This window comes from Telmatherina bonti (genome assembly GCF_933228915.1).
Source record: "Telmatherina bonti genome assembly, chromosome: 15".
NCBI lineage: Eukaryota > Metazoa > Chordata > Actinopteri > Atheriniformes > Telmatherinidae > Telmatherina > Telmatherina bonti.
The window spans coordinates 24,740,570-24,758,072 of record NC_136613.1 but is presented as its reverse complement, the minus strand read 5'-3'; positions in this window follow the sequence as shown (position 1 = coordinate 24,758,072).

Genomic DNA, 17,503 nt, shown 5'->3' with positions numbered 1-17,503 from the left:
ATATATATAATATCGATCATTGAATAAAATTCAGTTCAGTTCAATTCAATTCAATTCAGCTTTATTTTTATTCCACCATCTCAGAACAATGTCATCTCAGGGCACTCTGCAAATACATAAATTTGAAGCAATTCATAATAAATAGCTTAGTTAAGGAAAACCAGCATATTGAATCAAATCTAAACTTCAATCAAATCCCCCATCCTAAGCATGTGTGGGGCAATAGTTTGCCATAATTATTACAATTTGGGTCTTTGGGATAGTTCATTTACAAACAGAAAGTCACATTCATATGTTCATCTAGCTCATATTTTAATTCTTGGAATTGATAAACAAAAGGGTTCAACCACATTTATGTCTACTTTTCTAAAGACAATCTAAGATGTTTGAGTTTTGATTGAAAGTGAGATCTAGTTGGTCATTTTCTCAGTTAACAGGGTCATGTAGCATCCCTGGAACATTCCCGAAGACATGTTGGTTATATTTAGAACACAAACAATCCATGAAGATTCGACAGTCTTATAGTCTGCAAGTCTTCACCAGCACAAGTAAACAACAGCTGTCTAGATAAAAAAAAAAAAAAAAAAAAAGTATGCAAACATACATGCACACACATACACACACACTCAAATACACACAAACGCAATATTCCACTATTCATTTTCTATAGATTAAAGAACTATTCATGCATTTGGTTTGGAGCCTGAGTTGATTATGGCTCATTTGGACGTTAATGTCAGGGGTGGCGAGACTAATAGTTTGGCCATATTATTGAAGTCAGGATAATGGGGTTTTAAAACTATACAGCTTCTTGTACTTATCACATGAACAACTACAGCATTTCTAATGTGGGCTAAGGGACAAAATAAAAAATAAAAAAAAATAAAAAAAGTAAATACTTACACATGAACAACAGTGCAAATTTTGTAAATATGTATATTATTTCTTTGTTATAAATACATTTATTAACAGTTTGTGTTTTAATAACATGTGTGTGAGGAGGCAGGCTATATAAGATTGTTTTTCCTGGTCCATTTTCATTCAGGTGTTTGAGATTTATCTTTGTAATGATTGTTTTTTTTTTGTTTTTTTTTTTGTTTTAAACTTGGGGATTTATCTAAAGCAATGGAAAGGGATTCCTTTGAGGTTGTACAAACAGTATATTATCAAAGAAAACAGATTGTTTAAAAAAGATTTATAATTACTGACTTAGTTGTCAAGATTAAACCATTGCATTTAATGCTCCATAGTAGATACTTCCCAGGGCAATAAGTTCCTCAGGTTTTCAAATCTCTCTCTGCCTGTTTTGGTATTTTCTTTTAGCATAATTCATTATTATATTTGTACGTTATAAAATACTTTTTTTGCTGGTGAAAATGGAACTGAAAGGAAGATTCTGGTTTTACACATATCATTAGTATATTATCAGCCAGAACTGCTCTATTAACTCAGGAGGCATTTTTATCCCGAACATCTGTTGACATTTAAATAATCCTCTATCTCCTTCATTTTAAGTACAAAACCAAAAAAAAATTAAAAAAAATAAAAACAAACAAAAACAACAACAACAAGGTAAAATATTCAGGAGTTATAGCAGCGTGTTAATCAACTTGTTATCATCGTTACATGGTATTAATTCTTTTCATCTTGATGGGTAACAGTGCACAGCTTGCTCATTTCACTTTTTTTTTTGAAGAACTGAGGTGGTCTTTACTTGAAAAATAATGCTCTACAAATCACAACATTCACATCTAACATTCACACCTGGACACTGCCCAGTGCAACCATGGTCTGATGTGCTGGCTGCACAACATCCTTTCACTTCAAAGCACATCAGAGGATCGATCCTGCTATCACACATTCCAGTCCGAATCTAACCTTTATGTCACGGCTGCTTCTCTCATTTTCTCACCTTTATTCTAACAGGATAGGGTCTGCTGGTCACAAATATTTATCTTTTATAAAAAAGTATTTCATGTTTAATCTGTGCAAGTTCAACTGAAATCTTTCTCAGAAATTTCATATATGGCCATTTCTTGTATTTCTTTCTTGATGCTGTTTGTGAAAGAAGTCATGAACATGGAGAGCACTGCTTGACTGAGACATCACCAGTCTCAGTTGGTTGTGTAGGCCTATAACTTTCAGTAGCAAGTTGACATGATTGTAGTGCATCCAGCATCCAGTGCTTATTAACTTGACTTGGAAATGCAAGATATTAGTCTGGAGAACTGCCGATTTTTTTTTTTTCTTTAGGACGCTTGTGCGCCCCCAAAAAGGTGGCACCCTGGGCGGTCGTCCACATCGCCCATAGCAAAGGCCGTCCCTGCTTAAGACAATGTTTTTAAAACACTGTCATTCTTTCACTTTGAAAACCAAATTGGTTTTGAAAGGCTTTAATTCTGTCATCCTTTCCACCACATCAAATAAAAAGTCTCTGAGATGAAAAAAAAATGTTATTATGGATTCTAACAGTCATTTAAAGCTAATTGTACACAATCTACACTAAAGTAATCTACTTAATTGATTTACAGTAGATTTCTCTTAACAAATTAAATGTTTTTGATTTCTTTATTCATAATATTATTATAATTATTATTATTATTCATATTATTATTATTAATAATAATAATACATTTTCTGGAATAATCCTTTTCTGAGTTCTGGCAAGTAAATCTATGCTAGAATTAACTCAGAAAATACAGTGTTGCAGCTTTTTCAGGCCACCACTCCAAACCCTTTCTGTGATCATCTCAGAGGAGCAAGTTTTACAGAAAGGCCTACTTGTTAGAGCACATTGGCAGGACATTAAACACTGGTGGTGACTGTGGTGTTGTTTTTACTGGGTGCGTCGCCTGCTCTTTGGTACCTGTGCACTGGAGTGCTTTATTGATGAGGTGTTCACATAAAGTGCTTTTCAGCACTGTTTTCGGCAAAATAGCAAGCACTGTGCTACATAGCACACACAGTTCAAAATTGACAGAACAAATAATGATCCTTTGTAATCAATGGACGATACTTTTTTCCATTAAAATTTTTAGGTAAGTTTTTGCTCTTCTTTGCCAGAAGACGTTGCAATACTTTTCAGTCTCTGTCTACTAATTTGGGTCATGACTTCGTACTTTGGCTTCTGTGATGATGAACATGTGGGTACATATTGTTTATAGTTTTAAACACAATTAATAAAATGATCAATAGAAGTGTAAATGTAGATTAAATGGTAACAGTTTTAGTTGATGTTTGGCTATACTTTCATACTTGGGCCATTTGATGTCTGTTGCCTTTGATTAGGATTCGTCGGCAAAGCTAAGTCAGAGGATGTTTAGAATTAAATCCATGAGGTTTTTTCCAAAGAAAACCTCAGATGTACTTAGTGCAACTATCCAGCCTCAAATTTATTCACATACCAAATGCTCAGTGGTCTTTGTTTAATATTCCTTATCACATTTGTTAAAAACAGCTCAATTCTCATTTGGTTCCATTTTAGCTATGGTCATCTATTTAAAAAAAGGAGATGAGGGAACGGAGTATGAGGCTGTGATGATAATTAGAAATGATTGCACTAATGGGATATGTTTGTTAAATTAGGCTGTCTCAGCATGGGCTAAATAGATAAATCAGTATCTAATTATTATCTATGATAGCCTTTTTTTTTTACAATCACAGTGTTTCCAGTTGTTACCAGTTCGAACAATGTACATGACAAGCCTGATCCCACATAACTCAGGGTTTCAAATACCATGTATTTAGAGCATTTTTCTTTTGTTTGTTTGTTTTATTTGGACTCGAACTGTCTGAAGTTGGTGAGAAAGAACTTTGAGTTTTAGAAGTTAACTTGTGTATTTTTGCAACTTACATGTGTGATGGAAATTGAGTATCTTGAATTTTGAATAAAACACATTTAAAAAAAGTAATAATGGTGTCTCACTCCAATATGCTATTTTATATTGGGTTTTTTTTTTTTTTTTATTGTAAATATTAATATAGTTGTTACAAAGCTTCACTCAAAAGAACATACTCTTGATCAGACACCTGCAGGTCTGTGTACATCCATGAATCCACTACCTGACTGTTTTGTACAATGGCCATTCGATTTTGTGATGTCTTTTCTACTATTTGTCTTCTAATATAGTGAACATGCTGAAGTCCATACCGAAGTTCCTATTCTTTAATCCAGAATTTAAAAAATAAAATGCTGGAAGAAAAGGTCACCATGTCTCAGTCTAATGTCCACTGTTTCACTGCTTCAAATATATCAACAGCTACTCAGTCTTGACTCTGAGCTGTGTGTGACTGTTATGTCCACACGCAGTGTCTATGTTACTAGTTTGGCAAGACAGGCTCTTGACAAGGTCTGGAAGTGTTCAGTAGAGTGAACACAACAACAACAGGATTCTTATACAGAGGTATTTCCTTTGCAACGAGCGGGGATAACTGATAAATTAAGCTCTTCCTAAAGCCAGTTGGGAGCAGAGAAAAAAACGTCTTTCTTCAAAAGAAAGGCCTTTATGGCTGTCAGTTGTTGAAGTTTTAAGGGTTCGATACGTTCCTGGTCCTTTAAAACAGCATTTACGGCAAAAAGAAAGGAACCCCTGCAACGTTCGTCTGCATCTTGAATGTTATGAGGAATACGTGGTGACGCAGGGCAAGAGGCAAGAGTCTCCTCTGATTAACCAATGAATGGCCGGTTTGTTTTAGACCGATGCAAATCTCCGTGAAGGGGAGGGACTTCAGACTGAATCGCTCTGTATTGAATATATAGAGCACTCCAGTTTTCCTTGTGTGTTCGGTTAGAAGATATGGGTTATTTTGGAATTGTTTTGCCTTGTATGGAAATGGATGATGAAGGCTGTGTTATAAGCAAATGCATACACGCGGATAAACATATAGCCTACTTTACTTCATTTACCACTTTAAGATAAAAACATACACTCAGTTTATCATGATAGATACTCACATACCACAGGAATTTAAAGTATGAATTTCCTACTAAAACTTATTTTGATATCTTCAGAGATAATATCATCTGCAAACCCTTCCAAATGGCAGACTCAAAATTATTTATGAATGACCTTCTAACCCTTCCCAGGTTGACGGACTGCAGTTGTTTCACTTAAATTCTGTGCTGATGTCTTTTCTCTCCTACATTGTGACAATAAACCTAAATATTGCAGTTCAGCTGACGTGCATTCATGGAGTTGATCACAATGATAAAATGATTCCTTCACCTTGCTACGGTATGCACCACCTCTCTCCTACTTGTCTTCTGAATTTTCATGAAAGCAAGAAGAGTTAGTTTTTTTTACACAACTTTTCTGAATTTCAGCTCAGTTTTTTGTTAAACAAATAAGGACAGAATATTACATGCTATGTGTTCTTGTTAATCTATTTATGCTGACCTACTTACAAGGCTGGATAAAGATTTTTTTTCCAATATTTTAATATGAAAATCTTTGGAAAAGATTTAAAAGATGTGATTTTTTTTTTTTATTCTTAACATGCATGCTTAGTTCATCCATGCTGGTTAATGAGAGCAATGATCAAAACAGTGTGAGAGGATAGTGGGGGGGAGTACATCACAGAAAGGCTTTGCATGAACATGTAAAATGAAGGAAAGAAAAAAAAGAAACACAAAAAAGAGAAAATGGGGGATGAAACCTGATGAAAAATTCAGCAAAATATATTTTTGAAATGTGCCTTAGCGTGTGGGAAAAGAGGATATGCCAATAGACATGAAAGGCAGCGACTATTGTATGGATGCATTTAAAATTGCATGACAGGGCTGCAGAGGATTTCAAAAGAATTCAAATGCAGGGTTCAACTAGAGTTTAAATTACAATATTGGGCCAGTTTTCATCTCACTCTCTTTACAGAAGAAGACATGGTGCAATGTAAAGAAACAAACTCTTCATTCATCCCATGATTAAAAATTAAGGGAAATTATTTAGCAAAACTCAAATCTTTCCTCTTTTTGATAATTAACTGGTGACTAATGAACATAAGTTATCTGCTGTGCTGCTAATCTGTAGGATCGGTTCAGACCTTTGTCTGTGGAAGAGTGATTAAACTCAAGCGCATGACACATTTGACTGTGGTGGCACTGTGCTAGCCGTGCTTAGCCTTGTATCAAACCTTTTAAGTGACATGATAAAAACTCAGTATTCGGTGAGGTCAAGCATATTGTTGACAAAGTCAGAATCCTATGTCAGTCTGAATAATAAGCTGCACAATGTGGAGGAATTGGCTTGTGCTCATGAAGCTGTTGTGGGAGATAATGAGAGGATCTAAATGTCAAGTTTAATTTCCAGACTTCAGCAACTGCTGGACTACTCAGGATATTCCAAATTTAACAGCTGTAGGAAGAATAAAGTTAGAAATCTCTCACATTTTTCATACCATCCTTTTAAAAAGTCAAGTTTGGTACAAGTTAAAAAGAACCAGAATTAAAATAGTTATTCCTAAAATTGTACATAATATAATATAATATAATATAATATAATATAATATAATATAATATAATATAATATAATATAATATAATATAATATAACATAATCACAAAGAAAATCCAAGACTAAACAGGTCTCACTTATTATGGAGAGAGGACCCGACTGTGTTAACACTCCAGATTCCTGATATTTCTGCATATCAAAAATATATCTGTGAACATAATAACACCTGGAGTACAGGAATATCAGCTTAAATGACTAATTTAATTAATTACTATGCATCACTCTGTTTGCTAATTTATTTGTGAGGCTTTGCCTCATTATCTGATTAAAATAATATCGTAAGCAATTTAAAAGTTACTGAAAAAGATGTGTATTATTTACTATAATAAGAAAACCTATGTAAGTAAAAATATAAAATATTCAGAAGTGCTTGTGAATAAAAAAAAAGAAAGAATGTGATGGGAAAACTGAAAAGAAAAACAGAAAGACACAGCATACCTTCATTTCAACAATGAATAACCCTGCTAATGTGCTAATCTAGCCTAACCTATCTTCCCTTCCCTGGGAAACACCGGCCTCATCAGGAGCCAATTAGCTCCTTTGAAGCCCAGGGTCATCCATCATATCAGGAGAGACACTCTCATCTTTTTTTTTCCTTAATGCTACGCGAGGCAGCCTATTGCAGTCGATACACTTCCCCATGCAGAACTACAATAGAATAGTGGCCTATGATCAATAAGCCACATGAGCTCATGTTATATGACTAAAGCTCATCGATAAATGCATAAGGCATTTTTTCACAAGGAAAAAGAGTTATGGTTCAAACTTTCACATGCCACTGTAAAGACAAAAAATCAGATCAATCTGGTAAAATATGCAAAAAGAATATCAAACACTCCAAAACATTTAGAAGCATCAAACAGAGCTAAAGTTTTTTTATTTTGTTTTTTGAAACTTGAGTTACACTATGTGGTGCATAAGAAAACATTGCAAATATATATATATATATATATATATATATGTATATATATATATATATATATATATATATATATATATATATAAAGAAGATATATGAAAAAAAAGATGATTAAATTAAATTGGTACGAGACTTGACAGTGGCATCAGCTAGCAATACAAGTAAGCTAACTCATAGTATATCCTTAAGTCATATCAACTAAACCTGCAGCATACAAGGAGTTTATGCATGAGTGCACAACTGCAAGGCATTGGTATTATTTCTTACGGAACACAAATTGTGATTGTAAAACAGTTTTTTTTTTTTTTTTTTTTTTTTTTATATTGTTTTAAAAGCAGATATTCTGATGCCACCATAAATAACAAGGTTTGTAAAACATGTTTATATTAGACATTACTGACAAAACATTGCAATGCTTTGATGAATTGCATTAGCAAGGGTTAATGTCATGTTTAGCCAAACCTAGGACATGTTTCTCAGTTAATAATTATATATATATCTACATTTAAAGTATTTTAGATTAAGTGTGAATGAACAAGTTAGCCTTTTTAAATACATTAAGCTGTTTGCAAACTATTAAGGTTTTTATGGTTTTGCGTGTCTATAAGACAGTTTTATCTAATTACTTTATCATGTATATTATGTATGATTGTTAGACTTTCAGGAACTCAAAAAGATTTGTAATCCAATAAGATAAGGCATATTTCATAGAAGGCTCTGATTCTGCAAGTCTGTATATAGGTATACATTTGCTAACTTAATGCATTGCTCTCATCTGCATATTTCCCTTACATAACACACCTACACACACTTTTTTACACACAACCACAAGCCATCTGTCACTTCAACGTGTCCAAGGTTTGATATATAAAAGAGTCACGGTGAGACACCTGTTGATTGGATATGTCTGACAAGTCTGCTGGATGCCAATTATCTTACTGGTCATTTTAGCAATACGTGTCAGAAGGTTTTAGTTCTGCACAATGAGATTTACCTATAGACATGTGTGACATCTACAGAAAGTCCAGAATCTCAGCTAAAGCTTTTTAAAAACAATTTCAATGACCACCAAACACAGTTGAGACAATAAAAACTTAAAATTGCAGAAAAATATATAAACACAAATCATATATCCCTGTTTCTATCAGACAGCATGTATTCGGGCAAAGACACCTATCGTGAAAGCCCTCATCACAGATTACTGTAAATTTACCGTAAATTTTGTTGTGCTATGACCTTAAATGGCCAAACCACATGCAAAAGAGTAAGAAGTTATGCTTCACAGTTTTAAAAAATAATCAAAATATGTTTTATCTTTGCAGTTTTGCTTCCAAAACTTAAATCCATTATGGGGACAAAACAAAACAAACAAACATAAACACACAAACACATACAAATATTTCTCATTGTGCTTTTGAACCTGTTTTCCGTGCAAAATCACAATGATCTGTCCACATACAGGGATTGAATTAGACACACATCAGTTTTTTTCATTCTTTCTTAAAATGCCAGACAAAACATTCATTCATTCATTCATTTTCTTAACCGCTCATCCAATTCAGGGTCGTGCGGAGCTGGAGCCCAGCTGGCTTTTTGGGCGAAGGCAGGGAACACCCTGCAAAGCTCGCCACTCCATCGCAGGGTGCCAGACAAAACATTTCTCTTTATATTGATAAACCCACTTGATAGAAAATGTTTTTATACATTCACTTTTTTTTCTTTGTTCCGTTATTTTAATACATTTTGAATGCATATCTTCCTAGACAGAAGTAGACACAAACACTGAGCGTGACCTTCAAACTCCCACATGAAAGTTTAAGAATTCAAAGCAGCTGCAAGAGCAGAGCCATGAGCTTCTTGTGGCCAAGGCCAAGTATTGTCACCCCACAAAGTATGAATTTCTACAATAAATCATCAATATATATGCTCCCAGTAAAGTCATTTTCCAGAAAAAAAAAATAAGCACATGCAAACCAGTTTAGAGCTTCCATTCATTTTGAGATGCCAGTTGGATTAGAGAGGACTCTTGAAGGAACTCTGGTCTTTCTAATCAGCAGCATATTAAAAGGGTTCCATGAAAAGGTTCAGGTGTACTCTAGAAAGTGTCATTTTATGAGGCCAACACAACACTCTTGAAGTAACATTAGCACTGCGTCATGCATTTTAAATTATTATATGTTTGCTTTCAGGTGGAGTCACAGTGTTGCTGAAATCTATAAATCCCCTTTAAGAAACAGAAGTGCCTTGGGAAATGTGTTTATTGGCTTCTGGGAGAGGCTTAATCTATTCATCAACACATTCCAAATGACTTCACGATCTTAAGCTTTAAGTAATGAAGACCTATTTGATATGGGCACACATTGGTCCATGCTGCATTCACATTGCAGTCAGAGTGCACCATATATCATGCACACCCAGGTTCAGATTTTAGTGTTCAAACTTTCAATGAAGGAAGTGATCTGATGGATGCCAACAGATCACTCCAGTGTTTGCACAATTAAATGTAAACCTGTCAAGTGTCACAATTTGGCAATATTGATAGCCATAGTAAAAGTATTGAAAATAAAATAAAAGAAATACTGACATGTGAATGATATCCATACAAATTAGTCAGAAATAAATGAGCACTTGTGTGAAATTTGAATGCATTACTGCACCCTAACAGTGGTTGATATGAATGTGAGGAAAAAGAAAAACACAAAAGTAAACAACCACTCATCTTTGCTAGTTAGTACCTTTCGCAAGAATGTTTGACTATATGTGAGTAAAATATGTTTGCAAAGATCAGGGACAAGTGAAATATTTCTCTGTCCCTAGGTTCACCCTGGCAACGGTGAAGTTATTTGAATTGGTTAAAAACCAGTGGTGTGTCTTATAGTCTGCAGGGGGTGCTGATGAACAGCTGTATCGCCAAGTGAAGAAGATGACCAAGCATGTTGACCTTGCCATGGGGAAGAGAAACAACACAGAGATATAAAATATTACATTAATTTCTCAATTGGATTGTACTAAATAACTAAATTAGTAAAACTAAATTGCTTTGACAAACAATTTGACAGTTTTTTTCACTTCTAGTTTATGTATACTACTAATGTCCAAGGGAAAGAGTCAGGGACAACGGTCAGTAAATGTTGCTCTGAACAATGAACAAATTATGTTTATGATTATGAACAAAGTTATGGCTAATATTGTGATTGCAACTATTGAGTTTAATCAAAGGGCAAAATACACAATGAAAGTCATACGGAGTGAAAAGTTTTTTTTTGCTTTTTTTTAAACATTCTTTTAAGAAACTTACAACACATTGCAATGGTATAGTTAGGCTGTTCAAAATCCTGTGTCCACTACCATGCAGTAAAAGTCTGATAATTTGACACATTTACTGTTTATTGGGTTTTTCAAATTAAGGAGATGATAAACAATTAAGTAGTCAGTTTTTTTTTTTGGTTTTTTTTTTTTTTTTTTTTTTTTATTCCATCCAGTTTTGTATTTAAATTGTTGCTTGCAAATTCATTTAAAAATGGTAAAATCAATTGAAATTTTATTCACATAAAAGATGATGAATGTAATTATTATTAATAGAAGTTGTCAACCACACAATTCCTTTAAGTAGTTGTCGAAATAACTTCCCATTCCCTTGTCTCTCTGTAAAGTATATGTATGTAATGATACTAGAAGCCAACAATAAAGGTTATGCTGTCAGAGAGGACTAGGTAACTTGTAACCAGCTATAACATGTCTACAATATTGCATCTTGTGCCTGACAAGTGGCAACGGCAGCTTGGTTGCTGCAAAGCTATTATAACTGTATGTGTGGGTTTGTTTTCGATCAGAAAAATATATTCATAAGGAGCTTTCAATTTTGTTTTGACTGTCGCTTCCGTCTTCCAATGTGCATCACGATATGTTTTAATCAGCTGTAGGTATCCTGACAGCACGACCAGCCCAGCAATCTGACCGATGTTTTGGCCCAGCTACCACTAAGATGCCATCGGCAGATAAAGACACATAGCATTGCATGTCTGATCATATTTCTTGAAGACTGAAAGATTTGTGAAAAAGATGTCAAAGTAAAAATTACAGCTCCTTAAAAAAACATATTTGTCTGAGAAAAAAAATGAAACCCTGCAGTTGGCCAATTAAAAGCCACTATCAGTAGAAAGTGTGGTTCGCCATGACCTGCAGGATAAAATGTAATGTCATCCCTTTATATTGTCATGGTTTGCAGACCTGAGCCCCTCAGAGGAGTGGGTAGTTACTGGTTATACCTCCAGTTCCACATAGTCTACATTGTAGTAGGGAGAAAGTAAACCAGAGCTTTGAAAACATATTTATAAATGGTATTTTTAGCGTACCATCAATAGCAGATGCTAACATGACACAGCAGTCCTTTTGTGTATTAATTTGTACGAAATGTGACTCAACAGAAAGCGCCTCCGTGTTTGTTATATGAGACTAAATTCACAATACAAAAATCCTCTCTTCATCACTTGTTCTACGTGTTGCCATTTCTCAACACACGCACCAATACCATCTGTTGAGAACATTGCAGTGTATCATCCTTTTGAATTGCAAACATAAAAAGTTGACCAAAAAAAATTAAACATAAATCACAGTAACTGTTTTGATACAGACAGGAAAACTTGAGTAGGGAAATTATGGAAAACTTGATGATCAGTATGAGTGGTACAGCACAGGACCAGCTGTGTTAGCCACGCTTTTCCCTCCCCATCTGCTGACACTACAGCTGAGCTGACACACTCCCACTTCACTAGCTGTTACTTCCCAAGACACGCACACACACACACACACACATTCACAGAGTATTATACAAACATCACAGCTGTGCATGGCCCGTTTATTTTCAGGACATCACTTCTGATTGATGTAGCATCAACATTTTTCATACTGTGACAGTTCATGTGAGTTGAAAGTTTAATGCTATAACGCCAGGCTGTACAGGCACCTTTGACAGAATCTCTGCCTGTATGTTTTTATGTTTGTGTCCATGTTGACTAAACCATCGAAGTCATTATGATGTCATTTTTTGTGTCCGTATAGAATACCACCAGTTAATAATTTGTTGGTAATATTGGGTGTAGAAGACAGGTATTCTGGGAGGACTGTGTTTATGTGTGTGTGTGTGGGCGAGGTCAGGTGTAAGTACTTGTGGGTGGTGCAGAGCTTTAAAAGGTACTCCTCCACACTGTCTGTATATGCCAACAAGCTGATAGCTGAAATAAATAATCGTAAACGCACCCTGGATCCAGCGTCTCTGTGGGCCTATTGGACGAAGCGTGCCACAATTATTACAGGACCCAAAACCTTTTAGTGGCGTTAGGAGAAAGGCAAAACCAATATTGGGCATATGAACTAAATAATGCAAACCAACAACTAAAGTAAAAACACTGCATTTTTTAACTTTTTTTTCTGTAATACTTACAGGTTTGTGACTGGATTTAAGCATCTGTATGCGTGGGTTCTCTCCGGGTTGTCCGGGTTCCTCCCATCGTCCAAAGATGTGCATGTTGGGTTAATTGGCTAAATTGGCTAAATAGCCTCTAGGAGTGAGCGTGAGTGGTTGTTTGTCTCTGTGTGGTCCTGCAATGAACTGGCGAGCTGTCCAGGGTGTACCCTGCCTTTTGCCCAAAGACTGCCGTGACCCTTCATTGGATCAAGCGGTTTGGATAATGAATGTATGAATGAAATTACTTGCACACACAATATCAGCTTTAACACCTGCGAAACACAATTTAATAAAAAATATCTGGCTTGCAAAAACAAAGGCTACTACGGAAGCGTAGAGCTGTCATCCTCATAAAAAAAAGGTTTGGGCCTTATAACGTTAAAACGTGATAGTTTTATTGTAAAAACGTGAAGCATATGTATCTGAAAACGTGAACTTGGTCATTTTCGACTTTAGATGAGGAAATTGTGTGTGGGGTGGATAGGAGATCACAAATGGCTCATACAGGACTTGATAGAGTTTTTCTTCATACTTGGGTTGAGACATTGTGAAATTATGGTGCTTTGGAACACTTTCGATCACATTATAATAAATATGCGTTATTTAAGGACATTTTTAAAAGGCATAGGTCTCTACAGAAGGAAATGAGTCCAATCCCCATGACGTGGCATAATTTCTAATTGAAACTTGAGCGGCGCGAGAATCGCTGTAAATGCAAAAATCATCAGTGCATCTAAGTGCCATCTATCCATCCCTCTTCTACCGCTTATCGGGGTTCTGATCGCGGGGGCAGCAGCCTAAGCAGGGAAGCCCCCCCTCCTCAGCCACATTTGCCAACTCTGCAGGGGGGCTCCCCAGGCGCTCCCGGACCAGCTGAGAGATGTAATACCTCCAGCGTTCAAGTGGTTATACGTTTTTACTTTAAAACAGATCACGTTATAACATATGTTTCACGTTTTTACAATAAACTATCACGTTATAACGTGATACGTTTCATGTTTTTACAATAAACTATCACGTTATAACGTAATAAGGCCCAAACCTTTTTTTTTATGAGGATGACAGCTCTATGCTTCCATAGGCTACAAAGAGAAATTGACTATTGTAGCTAGAAAACAGCCAAGACAAAATTTTCCCTAAAATATATCTACTAAAATCTAAAAGCAATGCTGTTCTGAATTAAATATGAAATGTCAAAACATCTAATATTATTTAAAAACTGTTTTTGTTGGTAAATCTAGCTACAAAGAATCATTAACACGGGTTCGTGAATGCTGGTGGAGCTGCCTTGGTTGCCATTGGCTATGTGGCTAATAAAATCTTGTATGTACAGCTTTAAATTCCTCCCAGCTCTCAGAGTGCATTCTTGCCTATTCATTTAAGTCTTCCTTTTGGACCTCTTTCATTGCTGGTCAACATCAGTTTTGCAGTTTCAGGGAACAAACCAGAAAATAACAAAATAAAGGCCTTCCCTCTCAGAATACTGAATTAGCAGGTTCACAGCCCATACCTCTGACAAAGAGCTGTAAATGACTGTGTAAACTCTTGTGAAGTGCCAGTTTACCTGCCATTGTCTCAGGGGCGCTGTCTAATCCTGATTGAGCCTTGCCTCTTGCACGCCTGCTTCAAGTTGACAGAATGCAAATGAGTTTGGCTTCAAAGCAGATCGAAAAGGGTGAATGTGGATGTATGTAGAATCAGGTGCGCAAGCCAGCAGTTTGCATACATAATGATTTCCAGTTTGTATTTGCAGTGCAAAGATGCAAATATTTGATTTACGTCAAAAGAGCAGACCGTTACAGTCTCTAAACCACCTACAAATGATGGATTTCCAGAGACTGAGATGCACTGATGTGTAATATTTTGGAAGTAACATTAGCATGGAAGCATTCAATATCCTATCCAATGTTCTCTGTCCCAGGGTAGATTCAGTGGCTTTATTTGCAACTTAACTCACAGCACGTGTTGTTACTTACTGGATTATTTGTAGCAGCTCTCATCGCTAAACTTTTTTTTCCACTTGGGAAACAGTGCAGAAATGGATGTTGCAAGAGGAAAAGAAGACTAATCTACAAATGGATGTTTATTGACAAGCCCCAAGTGTTGCAAAAGAGCAGCTGCTGCCAGCCTGAAAACACAATAGTCATTGCTGCCGTTACCCACACATACAGCAAAATGCACACACATCCAAATCCGTTCGCCAGCTGTCATCCAAACCGCACCAATTTATCATCAAGATAAATGCGAGTTTTCCTGCACTACTGTCACCCCAAAATGACAGAACCTGTTGAAGTGATATCATTATTGAACATCAGCTTGGCTAACAGCAGAAGTGTTCACTGCAGGGGGACTGCAGCCCTCACCATCCTTCTTCATGCCTGTGGACGAGTGGAGATCAAAGTGAAAACTAGAGCTTGATGGACAGTCTGATGAAGTAACCCAGCCAGGGGTTCCTAATGGAGATGTCCATCTGCTGCTTTATGCAAAGTACTGCCTCGAATCGCAAATAGAATTGTGCTTGGATAGACAGGGAGAAAAATGGAAGAACTTTTAGCTGAAGTCTTGTTTTATATGACTGGATATGCCAGTAATTACCAACAGTTATCAAAAATCTTTCTTCAGTTAAACTTTTTATGTGGCTTTTAATTTCATTTAATAGTTTTTTCTGTCTCCTCCGTGATTTGAAAAAGCCCTTTTATGCTGTTGACATTGAAGTAGTCACAGGCAAATATCAGAAGGAAACAGATCTCCATTCCTTTCCATGGAATTTTCTAAGTGATATATGGCACATACTTATGCATGAAAGATGAAAATTACTTCAAGTGTAAAAATTCCAAGCCTCTCTATGGAAACATGGCGTGACTCAATATAAATAAAAACTGGCAGGTCGATGAATCACTTCACTGTCGGACTTCAGGCCTGTTCCTTTTACTCTCCGCAGCCTTGACAAACTGCAATAACTGCTGCAAGACTGTGAAGACAGTGATCAATCTGCATTACATTTGCAAACTACTAAAACAATACTCACCTTTTCTCCTTGCTGCACAGCTATCACACTGTGGCTGCAGCCTAAGGCTGAGCAGACAAAGCATTAAAGTAAAAGGTCAGCCCTTGGTTATTAGGCATGGTGCTGTTTGCTAATAGCTCTGCCTGGAGAGGCAGTTATTGATCAGGACCTGTCCCTGCTCCAACAGTGAGGAATACATACATTTTGTTTGTACTTCCTAATTGAGCAGGGTTCACCTTGTCAGTAGTCCTGAATGTACACTTGCAAACTGCATTCCAGCGTAAATATTTCATTGTGGCAAAGCAAACAGAACACACAGGCACCGCCGGGAAAGAACACAAAGAAACGAGCACTTATATCTAACTAAGATAGCAGACAGGGGCATGTATTATAACTATGTAAAACCACAAAATTGCACAACTTCTCAAGCGCCAATGAAATGTTTTTTTTTTTTTACTAGAGTTGTGTTATCTCCTGTTAATAATCTAAAGAATTTTGCTTTTGTTGTGGCAACATGTAATGTTTGTTAAATATTTTTTTAAAAATAATGTAGTAACTTCGAAAAAAAAAAATGTATATATATATATGTATATATATATATATATATATATATATATATATATATATATATATATATATATATATATATATATATTCATTACATAAATAGGGATTTGGGATTCCTTTCATTGACTTTGTTGATTGAAAAACTGTACTCACATGGAATCCTATTACACACAACTGCTGCTTTACGTGTAAATGTGGTATACACATTGTAAGTGTTGCACCATTTTTTGGCACCATTTAAGATAAATATTTGATAATGTGGACTATTCTTGGAACTTCACCTCAACACTTAATGTGATAAAAGCTGTTATGTAACAAGAAACAAAGCTCAAGTTAATTTCTTGTTAGAGGAAAAATCTGGATGAATTATTCAAGAGGATTTTTTTCTTTCCAAACAGAACTAGTACTTTGCTATTACTTTCTTCTAAAGAGAGGTTATGTTTGTTTCGGTACAGATAGAAGCACTTTAGAAAGTACCAAAGAAAATAGCCTTCAAGAACAATTTGTCACAATTCACTTTCAACATGCAGTCCGCAAAGTGAACATTTCTGAATTGAAATATTGTCCATTGTCCCCATAAAAAAAAAAAAAAAAAAAAAAAAAACACTGATGGAGAAGCTGATGGTTTTTTTGAGAAAATGTTTTGGTTTTTTTTCCCCCTTAAAACAGACACACCAATAAAATGCCAATCACGTCTATGGAATTCTCTGTCAAAAGCATGTAAACTATTCTTGTTCTGTACTGTACTTGGCTCGACTACCTTTCCGAAGGCGAAAAGTACATTTAAAACAATTGTAGTAAGAAGACAAAGTTTCCTTAAATCCTAAATTCATATCTTTGAAATGTCTTTTATCCCCAACCATGAACCAAGTGATGAATTGCTGCAGTTCCACTGCTGCCTTTATTCTGGGGGAGGTCAATAACTCATCTATACTCACTGAGTGTGACCATCACGGCAAACTCTGATCAAGAGAGTAGAAGACTCTCTGTGATCAACTGCAAATCTAAATCAGGACTAAACCTTAAACAAATCTA